Here is a 17,956-nt window from a genome sequence, read left to right as displayed (position 1 = left end):
CCAAAAGCAATCAATACGCACCGCACACAGTCACAGTGAAGGGAGACTTTCGACGGAGAAAACAAAGCACGAAACAATGTGGAAAATTAAATGGGTAATGAGAAGACCCGAGGCCAGCAGTTCACGCCTGGTCAAGCGCTAATGATGCATTTATTTCCGGCAAATTATTGTCAAGTCGTCTGTCCGTCAAAGAGCAAATACGACCCGCAGTAATCCTGCAAACGATAACGTGATCGAGCAGGCAGCTGGTGGCCAGTGCACAGGAGTGATGAGAAAATGGGCGTGTGGCTGCTGATGAGTCAGTGATTTAAAAAACACTCTTGCGGTGATTCTTTATGTATATTCAACCAGGGACATGTAAACACTCGGGGGCACACACCGACTAATAGATTCCATTAATGCCAATTTAAAATGCATGTTTATTTCAACTGACCCAACAGCAGGATAGCCACTTTTGTATAAAATTAATTGCTTAAATTTTTGGACTAAAATAACAAGTCAAGTCAAAGTTGTAGCATTCGGAAAATGAGCAAGAACATGTGGCCGAGCAGTAATTGATGTCGCAGCCCTCGGCGTGAAGTCACCGTTCCCTCGCTCTCGAGCTCTGGGGGGCCAGCCCCCACCGCCACCACCACCACCACCACCACACGCTGCCAGTCTGACTCCGGCAGGCGCCACGCGAGAGAGGCCCGAGCGACATGCGGGAGAGCCCCCCCCAGAGGCCGAGTGTCCAGGTGGCGGAGCCGTTTCGTCATCTGCCGCCGTCGCCCGGCAAGGCCCAGCCCGACCTCTTGGTGCACTCCATTATGAGACGCAGACTTGGTGTCCCCCCCACCCAGACTGCCTCCTGCGTGGCCCCACCGAGCGGCCGCTCTCCACACCTGTACCCATTTAAATCCCCCACGCACGGCCACCCTGCGCGCGCGTGCACCACCATCTGCTGTGACCGCGCGTCGACGCAAGACCCCAGCGCCCGCTTGCTCGCACAAATCTCGACTGTGCGACTTGCGTCGCGAACAGTGAAAAATGATCTCACAATCCAGAAAATGTGTTTAATATCGTGGTGAACTGTGAGAGTGCATAATTTTTCTTACACTCTCATCTCATTGAGTGACTTTTAAATTCAACAAAAGCTCACCAACTGACAGTGGAATAGTGCTTATCCATTTTCGAAGGGCTACCGGGCATTGACAAATGATACTGTACCAGGGAATACGAATCCCCCTGGGTGAACATTAAGCATCCTTCCAGTATCACTCCTCCTATCTCGCGGCTCATCCCTCGTGGTTGCATCACCATAACTGAGTGATTTTTCCATCAACAAGTCACAATAAACAGTGCACGGTGGGCAAGATCGTACAAACGTCGAGACCATAAAAACAGCCGTTACCAGACAGCACCTGGTCACGTTAATGAGAGGCCTTCTCTGTGTGGAGCAGAAATATAGCCGGTAATTCGCAACAGGGTGAGAATTTTGTAATGGGGAAAAATAAGCGCTTAAACAAATATTCATGCCATATTCCTCTAGCTGCAGACAAATCACGTGTGAACAATGTGGTTGTTTAAACGTCTGCCAAAATGTTCACCTTTGGGCTTTTCTGCGGGGCCCTGGCAGTAAGTTGATATACGGTGCTAACAGGCTGACCTCCGAACAATGAACCCGCCCTGCACATTGTGGATGTGCAGCTGGATGGAAGCAATCCATCTTGAATCGCATCCAGAGCCCAAACTTAACCCTTTGGCTCACATATTCTTGATTCTTTCGGGTAACGCCACGTAGATAGAAAATAAATTTCATTAATTAAAATTAAAACTAAAAGCAAAAAACCACGACGTTTCGATCGCAACACAAGCGGTCTTCATCAGGCGGAGAGAAAAGGCAAGCCTCCAAATGCAATTGCTTTGCTCAGCTTCCGTTGCCTTGCTGCTGCAAGCGAGACGAACGCTACGGCGCAGAGAACGACAGGGCACTCTCCCCGTCGTGGGGCCAGACGCAGGTCCATCATCGCAGGGAGAGGTTTTGCAGTCTCTTGGCGCTGCAGATGTGTATATTGAGCATGTGTCCCCTGGGTTAAGTTGGGCTCTAACGAAGCAATTAACAAAAATGTATTTAAGCAAATGGCATATGTGCCCATAGAAAATATCCATACAATGAGCAAGATATTTTAAAATTAACACTTTGACATTCATATAATAGAAAACATATTTTCACGTACATAGTTATGATGATTAAATGAAATGAACTATTTTAATTTATTTATCTCCAAAGATAAATTAAATACATTTCTGGCTTATCAGCCTAACAAACTTACATGAATCAGTAGCATTACTTCAAACATGTAAACTCTGGACTGGCTGTACCCTCCGGAGGTCCGTCAGTAGAGTCAGGTGTGCTGATTCTACTGAGGAGGATGCCTGACTGCTGATGAGGCACAGCGCACAGCCACAAATGTTTAGATACCTGCCGCTCGCTAACACAAGTGTGTGGAAGGCCGATAGCAAGACGATTCTGGCAGGTCTCTCAACTGGGTTCAAATTCAATTCCAAACATCATTGATTTCAAAGAAAAATGTGCGAATTAATTTTGACAAAAACCTCTGTCCATTAGCCTGTGTTTGTTCGCATGTTTTCTCCAGCTTCCTTCAGCCAATTTGCAAAAATGTATTATTAGATGGTGCAAATTTCTCTATTGCCCCTACTTGCCTAATATAGTCACTTTCCTTTACAGAAATTACATTATAATTCTTGTACATTCACAATTTTTAAGTAAAATATGCATGTGGAGACACAGAACCAACATCAATGCATTCATTACCTACAATGCGCCACTACGGCACTTGGTGAGGTTTGCTTTGCACTTCAAACTGAGCCACCAAAAAAAGCATTACCTGTCTGTTATAAATGTAAATTGCAAAAATTTAAAAGGTTGCTTATGACTGGTAAAAGTGGAAAAAAAATCCTGATAAAAAGCAGAAACCTAATACACCGGACTGCAATCCCTTTGGGCCGCCTCCTGTAGTGTATCTGGCTTTTTAAAAACATCCCCGTTGAAGCTTTTCTTATGATACTGCTCGCCTAGACTACTGGCCTTAATGTAATGAGGCACCACGCATTGCCAACACAACACCCTGCAGTATAACGCACTGTATGCAAACCTGCCCAAACATGACAAATAACACGGTGACTCAAACCCAGCGTAGTTACTCAGCTCGTGCCACATTGCACGTTGCGTTGAGCCACATTAAAAAAAATTCAGTTTCAGAAAAAAAAGTCCATAAAATAGCAGATAATTTTTGAAACTCCCATTTTGCAACAGATGCCCTGCCTGCATACACTCCATCAAAAACAGCAACTGCCAATCAAACATGAGCTAAAGGTCAGAGGTCAACATTTTTAATGGGAATTATTAGAAGATTCGCATTTCGTTTAAACCACATGCACTAACATTTAGGGAAATATTAAGGGCCATCACGATGGTGTGGGATCCGATTAACATGATTAGCTATGTACGGTGCAAAAGAAGTTCAACCTAAATATATGCCGCGGTGGCGAGGTGCTAACTACCTCGACTGGCATGAAGGTTGTGGGTTTGACAATGACCCTGACACCTGTATATTTGGAGTTTGCATGTTCTCCCCGTGCTTATCTGAATATTTCTCCAGATCCTCCGGTCTCTCCCTCCACATTTATAAACATGTGTTTAGAATACTTGGCTGCTATAAATATCCACATGATAAGCCACTTCGTTGAGCTATCATTTGTGGCCATGTTGCTTCTGAAAAAAGATATATCGCTGAGGAGGCCTTACCTGGTAAAATAATGAGTTGAATTTAGATTGGTAAATACATACATACAAATTCTGCTAGCATCACTTCCTCTGCGCAGGTGCTCATGGGAGTGGCCTTGTACTTTACTAAGAGGCAGTGCTCAAGATATGTCCACAGTTGGCAATAGCTGCAGATCGTTCATCACGAAATGTTCATGGAAAGGGCACATTAACCATTGGGTCCAGAGACCACGTACACTCAGCGCTGTTCTCCGTTACAATTTCATCTCCCTTGATCCCTTTATGTCAACCAGGTGACCAATTATAATAAGAGACTGAAAGTGACCCCACAATTCCCATGTCAGGATCACATTTGACACTCCAAAACCAACATATAATTGACAAAACCTGCACCATGCATAGCCGGGGTCAGAGGTCAGTATTTTGTTTTGCCTTTGTTATAGTTTAAAAGGCCCACGTGCTCGCGGAGAGCTCATAGGAGTGAGGCTGAGGAGTGTTGACATAACCTCCTCGTCCCGTTCCAATCAGAATACAACCAGTGCAGCAAACTCCAGGAAACTTAAATAAATAAAATTCCTAAAATTTCCTGCCAATTTTAAACCATCTTCAGGTGCACTATTTTTACACTATAATTGTATTTTCCTTAACAAATTTTGTTTGTATTAACTTCATTCATTAATTTAATGCAACATTACAATTTGATGTGAATGAAATCTGACGTTTCCAATAATGTATTTAGCAATCTGCCTCGCCTGGTAGAAAGGTCGTGGGTTCGATCCCGACCCTTATGTCTGCTGCATATTTGGAATTTGCATGTTCTGCCTGTGGTCGCATGGATTTTTCTCCAGGTCCTCCGGTTTTCCCCTCCATATTTAGAAACATGCGTTTAGAGTATTTGGTCATGACAAAAGCCACTTCGTTGAGCTATCAAATGTGGCCAGGTCGCTTATGAAAAAGAGCTATATAGCTGAGTGGGCCTTACCTGGTCAAATACAAAATATGATTTAGTTTAAAATGAGAAAATCAAGAAGCAGGGTGAACCTGTGCCATCAAACACCAGTTCTGGGACACAACCAAAGAGTCACACGTGGAGGTTCTACTTCCTGCAGGAGCAGAAAGTGAAGCAGTGGTGGCAGTGCACGTTACACGTAAAACCCAATGCTTCTAAGTATACCGCCACAGTGAGTGGAGCATCCTCCACTCCGTCCACACTACAGTTGCGCAATTATCATAATTCCTAGCCTGGAAACACAAGCCATTGGTATAAATGGACAAGATTCCGAATGGGATTGGAACGGTCCAACTGTGGAGTGGGCCTAGGCAGTGCAGAATGCGCAGTGGCGTTCGGCCAAGAAGTGAGGGCCCATAGAGACTGGCCGGCTGAGTGGAAATTACCATTCACAAAGTATGGACAATGCCTACGCACTATGTTTCAATGGCAATTCTGGTTGATACCAGTTGGCTCGAATCGACTCTTAATACCAGCAGGCCTGTATTGACCAGAACGGCTATATTTGCCGATGCCTAGTGTGTGGAATTAGCCTGAGGCACCCTGATCCCAGCAAGGAGAGCCTGTGGGCCTCGATAGCCTGGATATCATGGAAATAGCTGGCAGCACAGCTGCTCGATGGACGACTGCACAAGCCTTGTGCGATAGACATATGAAGTCAGCGGGCTGTCCAATCCAACCATGATGTGTAAAGATCTCTGTTGCGTCGTTAATATAAAATCTTGCATGCAGTCACCCATGCATTAACCTGTTATTGTACACAGAAAATAGCACATAATGACAACTATAATTATGCCCTATTCATGACAATACCCAATTACTGTTAAGTGAACGGTGTCACAACAACGATAAATGGCATTAGCATTAAAATAACATCATTTGCATTTTTATTTTGACTTGAATTTTTTTTTCTTCCTCCCGCAACCACACGGAGCGGTGACGCTGATGGCTCCTTTTGCCATCAAGCTCGGCTGAGCTTTCTGCCAAACGGAACAAAAAGAGACAAAGAGCAGAATACGCGGTGGCCCCTACCGGCGCCGCTGTCGGGAGGCGAGTTGCCAGCGGCCGTCACACAAACCAGGTCAAGGAAGTTCACGTCACAGTCCCGGCGCCGAGCGCACGCTCCCCTTAGCATTGCCGTCACGCGAGCGCGGGGCGGGCGCCAGGGCACCATCACCTCCCGATTTGCTATTCCACCGGCGAAACTTATTGGATTCCTCTCACCAGGAGATACGCTATTATGCCTTCACTCCATTGTATATATATATTTAGGGCACATGAATATGTTAACGCGGCAGACAACTGTTGCCATTTCAGCGATTCTGTCCCAAAAACTGAACAACAAAAAGAGTGCAGTGTGACATTTCAGGCGATTGTCCTATGCAGGACACGTCCATAATCACACACACACACAGACGTGCTGCTGCTGCCTGTTGTGAAGGCATCTTCCTCTAATCCACCACTTTGAAAGGCGGGATGAAGGATTTTACAACCACCTGGAGGGCTACCAAGTGGCCCGTGGTAGGCATATTAGTTGTGAACCTATCTGTATCCGTTGTTGAATGAATATCCTTTGTATACGTGCGTTTGTACCAGGTACCCACGTGTCCTCCCATCAGCAAAAACACTGCATTCACTAAACATATCGAAGTAGGACCATCCTGAAAGGGAGTCGTCTAAACTCCGTCAGACCTTACCAGTAAAAAAAAAAATTGCTCTATCATTCATTAATGCAAGCTGTGTGTACAAACACAGTTTACAGTGTGCGTCCACATGTCCAAAGTTGAGGAGGGAGTAAATACTATTAGAATTTAGAAAAATAAAACATGATTGCCTTCCATGGTACAAAAACAGTTTGACAAACAAATTTAGGGATTTTATTTCGCGTGATGTTTTAACATTGTAGTTTAAAAACCATATTCACAGTTTTTTTTTAAATACACACTCATGATTTAGTTGCATATGCAAATAGTCCCTGGTTGATTCTACAAGGAGTACTTACTTGGCACACATCTGAAAAAATACACTGCGGCTGGAACATCAAAAGGCTTCAGCTTGCAGGGTGGGGGGGACATGATTCATGAAGGGGTTGGCAAATTCCCTTCTCCAGGTGTGACCTGTAGCTGACCTTCAGCCAACTGCTCCGCTCCCCCAGCCGGCAGTGCCGAGATGACGGTGCCCTCTCCGCAAAGAGGGTGCGAGCGAAAGGAAGAGAGATGCCCACGAGCGACGGACGAGCCGGTGGGAACACGCGGCGAGCTACTGCGGCAAATTCCCCAAATCAACTCGGCTCAGCGGCCACATATCGCTCTATCTTGGTTGGCGAAAGGCACAGTAAGAGGAAGACAAGCAGAATGGGGCCTGTGCAAGCACACTCGTCAAACAGCTGAGAAAAGCCATTCCCTCTCCCCCAGGTGCCCACTCACTGAAACGGGAAGGGATGACTGCAAGGCCTAATCCACTCCCTAACGAACAGGAAGGACGGTTGAGTGTTGAAAGACCAGGCTGGGATAGCTTCCTGGAGAAATACACTTCAATATCATTGCTTCACGAGGGGGGTAGAGGCGGGAGGGCAAGCCATTCCAAGCGCAAATCATCCTCGTGCTGCCTGTGACGACAATAGTTATCATTATCCCATGATGTACGTTACAGTGGTCTCCATGGACTATCCACACGGGATAAGAAACATTTCACTTATTAATTAGCATTCTCTTGCAGCACCACGTAGAGCTGGGAGATGCTGGAGACAAGATGTAGGCATAAGTTAATGAACAATTCCGAACTGTCAGCTGGCAATTAGTAGGGTCACAAAGTACGGTATTCTTTGGGTTTTTCGGTAAAGCCACGTAGATAGAAAAATAATAAGAAAAGTAAATACATTTTTCTTGTATTTATTTTTAAGAATTGTATTATTTTTCTATCTACGTCGCTTTACCGAAAGACCCAAAGAATATTAATTAATGCAGTCACGAAAGCTTTAAGTCAAAATCAAAGAAGTGTTCTCACCACCTACGTTTTGCAACAGTGAGCCAAATGGCAGTATACTCTGAGCATTCGTTGCACTTATGAAGAATTGGAACACAGTTAAACGATAACACAAAACGTGCATGTCCACAAAATACATTTTGAGTCAAGCCGATCACCATTCAACTTGGTCAAGGCGTCACTCAACAAACTAAAATAGCCCGACACTCTTCATTATCGTTTGGACCTTTTCATGGATGTTTAATTCAAGAGTGACCCCAATCATTTATTTTGTTCTCGCGTTATTTGTGATTACCGTACCTGCGTTCGGTTATACACGTGTCGTACATTACACATCCCGTACTGGAGTCTTGTTTTTAGAAAATGAGAAGGAACAAAAATATTAAGCCACTAAGATTTTGTTGATACAACAACGTCCACTGTTGAGAAACAGTGCGTGCTACAGTACATAATGATCACACGTGTGGAATCACGTGGCTTTACAGACCCCACCAACATCCGAGGCAGCATGTATGGAAGATTAAGCGATAACAAGTCAAAGGGAGGTTGGTGTCTTAATTGATGTTGACGGAAGTCCAGGAAATTAGGCCTACAGTGCTGTTTAAAAAACGACTGGGGATTGGCGTGTACATTTTACAGAATTTTATGTTTCTATCAGTGAAAACATGTGCAAATTACTTCTAAAATTGACACTAGTTTTCTGTAATTATTTACTCAATGTGCGTGCACAGTCTGTTATTCTTGCGTTTTATAAATGCTACATTTATGCTATGTTAATACTTACTTTAAATGACTAATAATGTTCAAAATATATACGTCACAGTTATAATGTGGGATATTTTTGCATGGTTGCTGTGAATTTGTAAACAATCTCAGTTTGTTATTATTGGTTCCCATGAATTTGTCCCAGGTTTTTCTGGAAAGAAAACATTGCTTAAAAGAGTCGCGTGATTATCACGTTGATCACCGTCACATTCTTGACATATTTGGCCGTATCTTGCTATGTATGCCACGACACTGTAAATCATGTGCGAGCGACGCGGCCCTGCAAGAGTATTTCACAGCGAAGGCACCGCACGTAGCGCCTGCTTTAATAGTCAACGAAGTGCATTGGCTCGAGATTGGAACGGGAGCCTCGCTTCGCTCTCCGTATGCCGAGAGCAGTCAATCACCTGCTGGCTTAAAGGTAAATCCGCGCGCACACCCGGCGCCCAGTCACACGGCTCGTTAGTCTCCATGTAAACGACGAGTTTGCAACTCGGGAGGCGCGCCACGCACGGGAGCACAGCGACGCCTCGACTGAAATGTATTTGCGCGCAGCACTCCAAGCGGCGGATAAAAACACAAACTGTCACGTCATGGGATGCCCTCAAAACTCAAGTGATCCATCTCCCCTCTCAAAGAAACACGGGGCAATGTACATCTCTGGTGGAAATTCTACATTCCCATGGCGAGAGCTATTATTTCTGCAGGACAATTACAGCTGCATCCCATCACCCAAGTGCTACTCCTCCGCACCCGACAGCACATGCTTCGAGGTGCTGCAGAAGCAGAACGCACCGACGACCACAGACTTAATTCTTCTGACTATCTTCCATTGGTGGGCTTTTCCTTCATCGTCGCCTTCGTCAAAGGCAAAGACATTCTTTGACCCTCTTGTCTACAGACGTAGCGGTCACCAATCATTGTGAGCGGAGACATCGCATGACGGGAGAGACCATTGTGGAACAAGGCACATGTGGCAGTAGAAAGCGGTGGTCTATATTTAAAGAGCATGTTGTTCTGTGTGGCGCAGTGTCAATGTTCGTCCACTTTCAATCTGCCGCTTAAAATGTGCCGGGTCAACATTGCGCTTATAGTGAAAACAAATCTGGAGTAGCTACATTTGTACGACTAGTACTCTCACACACAAAGACAAAGAGCCCCCGTACAGCATTAACAGACTGTTGGGGCACACGACGGGGTAGGTGGCCAGCACCAGGCCCGACCACCTTTGTCTCCCCAGTGGCGATGTTTACTACACTGCATCAGGTACTCATTTAAGGCTGAGGTGACCTAGGGAAGATCCAGGACCGGTTCATATAATCGTCACTGGTGTTGGCCGTGAGCGGGAATCAAACTCGGGTCGCCGGGATCGTAGTGCGGCGTGCTAACCACTGCGCCCCCACTCTCACACACGTAAACATTTTCTACAACAGATGATTAATGGCATGCCTGTGATCTGACCAAATACACGAATCTCTCTCTTTCTGTTTCACATTCGCTTGAACAAAGCTGCCGTATGACATTCTTGACAAGAGCAGCCGCAGCATCAGCAGCCATGAGGTCCCCTGTGCCGCACACAGCTGGGGACACTGCCGACGTCCTTGACAACGGATGTTCTGACCGCCCGCAGGTGGAGAAAAAGGTTTTTGTCACTGACAGTAGATATCCACCTTAATTACAAGCCACATTTAACAGGGGTCAATGGCTCAATTTATGCACCTGCCTGGTAATTTATATGCAAAGTTGGTATAGTTCAACGTAAGCCCTAAAGCAAAGGTGAGATCATTGGCTCATCTGCATGTAGGCCAAAATATGCCATATTGCACAAGCAACCACAGTAATTAATTTTAAGGGCGGAAGCTTAATCATCTCTCCCTGCGGATGGTGGACATCCTTGAAATCCGTACGTTTACACACAGGCCAGTCGGCTGAAGTACCATGTTTTTCTATCACATCGACGACATACAAAGGGTTAATGAAGCACCAACAACTCAATATGATAGATGCATTCCTTACTGCGCATGAAAGGCCTCTTGCATTGCTTCTACACGGCATTGGCAAAGTCACAATTGACCAGGAAACGTGTGTCCCAATGGCCGATACGAGTAAGGTAAATGAAACACATATGTACAATTACGCGACAACACCGTCAAACAGTATTCCCGAAGCAGACTGGTAGAACCCATCAAACTGCATCTCGAGCCACGGGTTGGTGGAAGGGGTGGTTGCTGAGTGGGCGGTGAGATGGTGAGCGGGAGGGTGAGTGGGTGGGTGAGTGGGTGGGTGAGACGGTGGGTGGGTGAGTGGGTGAGTGGGTGGAGCGGGTAACAAGCCTTTTGCACATAGTCCTGTGGGACCACTAAACGCACACATAAGGGCTTCGATAAATAAATAACAGGCAAAACACGTGTTTTTTTCAGGTCAGCAAGTTTCCAACTGGCCTGGCCCTCAAACTAATTACAGCTTAGCCTCCCTGTTAATGCAAACGCTACTGTGCTGTTTATCGCGGGTGTTTACCCTCTACGTAATGCCGTGATTGATCCCGCAGTTGCATCTGAACATAAACACTGGCCGTTGCAATATAATCGCCTATTGCATAATCTATTATATTGAATCCACGGCCGATGACTGGTTAAAATAAAGCAATACCCTCATAAAGTGCAAGCAATGCCATATCGTGAATCCACACTGCCGGTAACTCACCAACAGCACTCGGATGGTGAATTGCAAAGGCTCTTCCCGCAGAAAGCAACCGTGTGCACTGGCCTCGTGCAGCTGAAGATGTTGGACAGAGGGGATGCAACAGCCAAATCTACCTGCCAAAACCTACCGCCATCCTTCCCCCACCCACTGCGTTCATGCCAATCATTATACCGTACTTCCACACTTTAGAATAGCATGATAAAGTCATCATCGTTTAGGATGGGGTTTTTATTGATTACACGAGTCTGTATGCACGCAGAGGTGTGTACGTGTGTGTGTGTCCGTCGTAATCAACTGGCACTGACGACACGTGTTCATTGCCGAGTTATCATCCCAGGTAGAGTTGCACGCCAATGGGACTGGTGGTGGTGGTGCCTCCTCCTTGCTGCGTGCGCTCACAGCAGCCCCAGAGACACCCTCCACGCAGAAGCAGCAGTAGCAGCAGCAGATGCCTGCTGCTATTGTTGCGCGTGTACCCACGCATCCACAGACAACCCCACCACCACCACCACCCGCTCCAAGGGACGAAACTCGGATTGATCCCTGTCACATCGTCAACCGCTTTTCTTTCAAAACACAAATGAGGCATTCGACTTAAAAATAGAACAACAGAAATGCGACCCCTTTTGTTTAAACATCCTCCCCGGAATTGCAGCTTCCATGCCAGGTGCTGCTCATCTCAAGAGGCTGTGTGGCTTCTGCATCGCATGTCGGTTGCGAACAAGAGAAATCTTTTTTTTGGTTTCCCTCCCTTCCTGTTATTACAGCGAAAGCGAAGGCAGCAGCAGCAGCAGCCGTGTCTGTCAATCCTCCCGGAACGAGCAAGAGGGGGCAATGGGGACCCCCCTCCCTCCCTCCCTCTTGCCACACATGGCCGAGCTTTAGCGCTCCCCCCACCACCACCACAAGGAGTTCGACATGAAAAGGGAAAAGCAATCACGAACATCGCGTGCGCTAAACTACGACAATCGGCGAAAACCTCCACCACCAAAGGGCCCCTTTTAGTTTTTACCTTCGCGTCAGGCATACGACTCCTCGGGCCACAGACTTCAAGGTCTGAGCCGGCAGGGCCCCGTCCGTGTGGGTTTGCGAGCTCCGTGTGGGGTGGGTCCGCGGAAGAAGACGACGAAGAAGACGAAGAAGAAGGAGCAGCGGACACTTTTTCAACAGCGCACACGCGGCAGCGGCGTTCCCCAGGCAGCCGCGCTCCCAGCCACTCTCTCCATGCCGCGCTCTCCGCAGCCAGATGGTCGCTCGTAGTATGGTTGTTGTTGTTGTTTATCTTCACCGCCTCTTTTCCACCCACACCCCCCCCTCCTCCTTCCCACCTCTTTCTTCAACCAGGCATCGCCTTCCCCGAGTGACGCCGCTGATGGATCACCGCGGACGCACCGCGCGCGCAACAGTTCCCAGTCCCCTGCGTCTCGTGCCACGGCCACCGCTCGCTGGCGACCGTCACCCGCACGCTGCTCCCTCGCCTCCCGCAGGAGGAGCGGCCGTGAGTGGAGCAGAGGAGCAGGGGGGTGGAGGAGCAGGGGGTGGATGAGCAGGGGGGTGGAGGAGCAGGGGGGTGGAGGAGCAGGGGGGTGGAGGAGCAGGGAGGTGGAGGACAGGGGGGGGGTGGTGGAGCAGGGGGGTGGTGGAGCAGGGGGGGTGGTGAAGCAGGGGGGTGGTGGAGCAGGGGGGTGGTGGAGCGGGGGGTGGTGGAGCAGGGGGGTGGAGGAGCAGGGGGGGGGGTGGAGGAGCAGGGGGGGGTGGAGGAGCAGGGGGGTGGAGGAGCAGGGGGGGGTGGAGGAGCAGGGGGGGTGGAGGAGCAGGGGGGGGTGGAGGAGCAGGGGGGGGGGGAGGAGCAGGGGGTGGACGAGCAGAGGGGTGGAGGAGCAGGGGGGGGTGGTGGAGCAGGGGGTGCCTCCGGGGTGGATGGGGCAGGCAACGTTGCTCCGCTCTCCTCTCCGACAGTCGCCCCGTGCGAGCAGCAGCAGCAGCAGCGGCGCTCTCCGCCTTCCCACTCACTCCCTTCCTTCTCAAGCCCGAGGGCGCTTCGCTCGAATCCACCGCGCGGCAACCAGTCCAGCCACTTCCCCACACACCGGGGAGCCGTTCCCTCCCCCCCCTCCTCCTCCCGCGTCCCTCCCTTCGGCTCCTCCGCAACTCAGCACCTCCCCTCCACTCCTCCTCCTCCGCCCGCCCCTCCGCTCTCCGCACCCCTTTCCTTCGAACTCCCCTCCGCTGCCCCCCCTCCTCCCCTCCGCACCGCCATCCATACCCCCTCCCCTTCGAACTCTCCTCCGTTGCCCCCCCCCCTCCGTAGCCCCCCTCCCCGCCACCCCCTCCTCACCTTCCCTCCGCACCCCCTCCCCTTCGAACCCCCCTCCTCCGCCCCCCCCCAAAACCAATAACCTCCGCGCGCGCGCCCCCCACGCTGGCCGCTCACCGACAGCCAATCACAACAGGGGGGGGGGGTTGGAGTGGCACGGTCACGTGACGGACACTGTCCGTCGCGTGCGCGTTCAAAGTTTCCATCAGAAGGATCGGAATCGATTTTTATTACTAACAAAGCTGCAGTAGTAATGATAATAGCAATGCTCATTTGTAAGGCGCGCAATTGTCACTTGCCCGAATGGCAGCGACCCCGAGGCGCGGAGCCCAACGCGGAGCCCAGCTCGGAGGAGAAATCCCATGAGCTGTAAAGCTCTTTGTATCGCAGATGTTCCAGTGGTGGGGGGGGGGGGGGCACGGAGGTCAGAAGGTGATAGCAGCAAACACTCTTCTTATTGTCGTACGGCTGATGTAGATACAGAGCAACAGCTACAATGTCACATTCAGATGATAACCGCGTCAGCCGTGATGTCTCCTTCGTATTTGTGGAGCAGGGCATTGCGTGGTACTTATACGTTGTTACGGCCCGTTCTGGATGACCCACAGTCGCACACTAGTGGAGAATTCTTTATCTTCCATTTGTGCATCTGGTATCCGCATCGACTGCCATGGTTTGTGTGGATGCGGTTTAGAATGGGCCATGATGATCGTGGAAGAATCTTTATACTGGACGAATCGGATAAGCAATAAAGCTCTTTTTTCACAGATGTCCAGTTTGGGCCACGGGGTCAGAACCTTACACCAACAAACAATACAAAAACACGATAGGAGTGCAACCTCTAGTAAAAGTAAAATCACTTAAAATATATACACAAATAAAATAAAATTTTTAAAAAATGTACCAGGCAAGGTCCACTGAGCCTATTTGCAGCCATCCTTGCCCGCTCCAAGTGTATGGGACTGGGAGTCGCAGCACTGCTTCCCTGCCCAACAACAACAACCCAACAACCACCCAACAACAACCCAACAACCACCCAACAACAACCCAACAACAACCACCCACCACGCCGCACAGAATGTCTCACGTGAAGCTCGGGCCACGGTGCCACCCCGGGCAGAGAGACGCAGACGGAGCCGCTTGCGTCCTCGCCACGTGAAGATTCGCACCGCCCGATGAGCACGGTACGAACAAAGTTCGACACGCGTACAAGATGGCAATAGTTGGCACTGTTGCAATGCAACGCACGACGATAAACAACAACAAAAACAAGAAACAACGATCTCAGTAAGAAGGTGGGCTATCGTGTGCAAAGTTACGAGAATTCACTTTGTTTACTTTAGCTCGAGTCGGCGCGCTATTGCCAAAATCACTCAAATCAGTTGCACGAAACCGGTTTTGTTTTCCTTCATTCATGCAAAGAAGTGTTTGAGAGATTGTAAAAAAAAGTGGCTGGGCTTGTGGGGAGCCGAGGATGGGTGGGGGGGGTTGGAGGCTACCCGCCACCCCCCACACACCACTCTGCTCAGGCTTGTCGTGCGACACCCACGCCGTCTCAACGCCGTCTCGCAGCCCGCAGCCAAACGATGCCCTCATCATCATCAACATCATCATCTCCGGCAGAGTGGGGGAGCGGGAGCAGCAGCAGCAGCAACCGCTTGCAGGTCGCCACATGCCTCCTCCTCCTCCTCGAGTGCTGAGAGACTCACGGAGTGCACGCGCAGTTTCACCACCCGTGTTACTGATCTCAGCAGGAAACTAAAGTTGGATGATTTGTTTTAAAAGTTAAAGCAGAAGAATAGCAAAAAAAAGTATAATAGGCGCTTTAATGGACACTGGACTTTCCTAATCGAGCCCTATTAACAACTGTCAACATTAGCGTCCAATAGTAAACGCAAAAGTGACCAATACAATTTGAGTGAGCGTCAGAACTTTGCAATAACGTAAATCCCCATGCGTCAGATTTTGTGGTCCCTTTGTAGATACTCCACTCGTTTTCTGCCATTAATTTAGCAGTGATTTGAATCAAAACAGGAAATAAATATTATGTAACAAGCTCCTACCTGTACAGCTCACTGGTATTATAGTGCATATTAAATAGCAAAACATATTAAGACTATTCAAAATATGTTCGGTCAGAACTCAAGATTCCCCCAATATCAAAATGCTGACCCGTGCTGACACTACTTGAGCCAATGGAGGAAATTCCACGTTCCTGTGGCAGGGATCTGACCGCTTAAGCCAGTTGCTTTTACAACCCCATCTTCCGAGGTCAACACTGGCCAGTATTTGAGCGCACAATCTCATCAATAGCCAGATGTTCTACCAATTGAGCTACATCACGATCAATATGTACCATATGTGGCAATGCCTACATTATTAAAGTATATATATTTAAATTATATCTTCTGATACAACTTTTTTAACACCTTCCATCAACATGAAAATGGATAAGAAAATAGTTGATGATCAATACAAGTGTTTAACACGGAAAATATATCTAAAGGCAAACCATTCAAAATACATTTGCTTTCTCATCTCAGTCACTGCCTTTTCAGCTGCAGGCATTCGGTTTGCAGACGATGATATTTCCTAATTGTGGCACAATTTGGCTGTTGGCTATTCCAAGAAACCTCTTACTGGAACTGTCACAGTCCATGGTCAGTGACTTGTGTCACTGACTTGTGTCACTGACTTGTGTCACTGACCATGGACTGTTCAATTGGACAAACTTGGCATCCCAATATAAGTCACGAGGGGTGTGTTTTCTTCCGAGGCATCACCAGAAGCCTACGTATGAGAAACAGGGTAGTGGTGCCACACTATACATGCATCTAATACAACGATGCTCTCGACAGGATGAAGATGTAAAGGGAACGTGTCTCTCCTCGCAGTCAACCGTGCACAAAGACAGAGATGTGTTCCAAGTGAATGTCTCACGCGAGCTACACACCATCGTCAAGTGACAGACGGTTGCAAGACAAATCCAATTCACAGGATGCCGCAGCGGGCGTTCACACCTCTGCAACGAGTGCTGGAGCCGCTCTGGGCTTGCACCGCGAGAGCCCAGTGGCCACTGCAGCACAATCAGCGCACGCGCGACGGCGGAGAACGAGGCACCAGGCCTGTCTCCAGCGTCTCGCGGCCATGCGTGCGCGAGTTCCAAACGAGGCAGGTAATTCTTTCTTCCAGGAAAAAAAAAAGTGTTTAGTGTTAATGCCACTGGAATGGACTATTTCTCCTACGCTTGCGAGGCCTGGGAAGTAATGTTTTTTTCTCCGCATGATATTTAGCTTCCAATGGGGAGTAAAAAAAAAAAGTAAACAGAAAACCAGTTTTTGTTTCACATTTCACTTTGGCTCAGCTGGTGTTTTGGGTAAGATTTAATAAAGGCTCTGCTCGAGGGGAAACCCGTGGGAATTTGTTTTATGCTGAGAATCATGAATTAGGCAAACGCGTCCTATCGTGCAGTGCGCGAGTGCAGCCGAGGTGTCCACTCCGCGCAGGAGCACGAGACGGTGCTGCGTGTGGCGGACACTGCACAGCTTTTAGAATTGCCACCAACCAACACCAAACACACGCCGTCACTCTTTAAAACCTTCGCCTACTCGGTGACGTGTGCCAAAGTGTGTTGTGTGTGCGGGGAGCGGCAATGCAGCGGTTGGGCGCGCTGCGCTACGAACTGACTTGTGTCACTGACCAAAGTGTGTTGTGTGTGCGGGGAGCGGCAATGCAGCGGTTGGGCGCGCTGCGCTACAAACCCGGCGACCCGAGTTTTATTCCCGCTCACGGCCAAAGACGGTGAGGAACATCTTAAGTGGTCCTGGCGCTCCCCTCGGTCGAATCGGCGTCAAATAAGTTCCTAGTGCGGTGTGTGAATATCGCTCCTGTGGTGTGGTGCAGACCCCCCCCCCCCCCCCCGCCTTTCCTCGTGTGCCGTGCCGGCCTTCACAGGTGCTCGCTGACATCACTTGCCCCAACAGTCTGTTGAGGCAATACGGGGGATCTTTATCTTTGTGTACGCATACACTGTAGACATGAAGTTACTGGCTGCTGTTGCACTGTGCTAACGCCGCGGTGAACCGGGATTGATGCCTGGCCATGCATATCAGTGACATATATTATGTAGCGCTTCTTATATATCCATAGAATCCAACCGAACCCCAAGTATAAACGTCGCCATGCGGGAGGAACTCAAAGAAAGCACTCACATGTGCACGCATGCAACGCACACGGGAAACACTGCAATGCACAGGTAACTATAGAGGCATCTGCATGACCTGCTGGTCCGGAGCAGCAATCGTGGTTGGCACGGCATATCGGGGAAACCTCCTTCGCCTACACAATCTCTGTGTTGAGGAAAGGGCTCAAACGAGGGAGTAATAGGTTT

The 17,956-nt window shown here is 48.8% G+C and overlaps 1 protein-coding gene across 7 annotated transcripts in view; it reads right to left on the bottom strand.

Annotated features, from left to right (window-relative positions):
- Positions 1–17,956, bottom strand: part of LOC133350673 (rap guanine nucleotide exchange factor 2-like) — a 236,096-nt gene that overhangs the window by 100,573 nt on the left and 117,567 nt on the right. Inside the window, exon 1 of one of the 7 annotated variants that reach the window (XM_061565287.1) lies at positions 12,262–12,751. The exons of the other annotated variants lie outside the window; for them this stretch is intronic. The gene's annotated coding sequence lies outside the window, so the exon portion shown is untranslated. Of the gene's footprint in view, positions 1–12,261; positions 12,752–17,956 lie in introns of those variants that run through there. 7 annotated transcript variants of the gene reach the window in all.

The sequence above is a fragment of the Lethenteron reissneri genome, chromosome 34, assembly GCF_015708825.2.
Source record: "Lethenteron reissneri isolate LAM-NWPU_2019-01 chromosome 34, ASM1570882v1, whole genome shotgun sequence".
Lineage (NCBI taxonomy): Eukaryota > Metazoa > Chordata > Hyperoartia > Petromyzontiformes > Petromyzontidae > Lethenteron > Lethenteron reissneri.
The sequence above is the reverse complement of the archived record's forward strand: the minus strand, read 5'-3'. Positions and strand labels throughout refer to the sequence as shown.